Raw genomic sequence first — 647 nt, 5'->3', positions numbered from 1 at the left:
AAGCCTTACACTTCTTAGACTTCTCAGGGGATCCAGTCTGTTCATCCATGGTCTTTGATTCCTCGATTGGCTTCTTGTCACCCTTTCGAAAAAGTTTATGCTTTCTGATCTGCGATTCAGTCAAGGTTGCAGATAGCTCAATGGCCTGACGGAGTGTGGTAGGGTTGCTACCAGTGATAATGTCTTGTACCTAGTCAGGCAGGCCGTCGATGTACCTTTCGATAGCCTTGTCGAGTGGGGCGACCATAGTCGGGCAAAGTAGACTCAACTCCTCAAACCTATCAGTATATGCCCTGTGTTCGCCACTATCTTGTTTTAAATCATCAAACTCCTTCTCCAATGCTCGTTGTTCATGACGAGGATAAAACTCCCTCATCATAAGAGCTCTCAGTTCAGCCCATGTCTGTGCTAGAGCAACATCTGCACCACGGTCTCTCATTACCTCGTTCCACCATGTAAGATGTGACAACTTGAATTTCTGACTTTCACTTTCGCATTAAATGCGTGTTGACTTTGACTGTCTAGCTGTTTGAATTATGGACTTGTAATTGTACTCGTTGTGTTTTAATGAGACATATCGTCAAATAATATTGGAATTATTATTAGAATTATTATTAAACACTTAGTCTAGATCGAAACATAGTTCG

This window comes from Helianthus annuus, chromosome 14, assembly GCF_002127325.2.
Source record: "Helianthus annuus cultivar XRQ/B chromosome 14, HanXRQr2.0-SUNRISE, whole genome shotgun sequence".
In the NCBI taxonomy this organism is placed as follows: domain Eukaryota; kingdom Viridiplantae; phylum Streptophyta; class Magnoliopsida; order Asterales; family Asteraceae; genus Helianthus; species Helianthus annuus.
Note: the sequence above shows the minus strand (reverse complement) of the source record.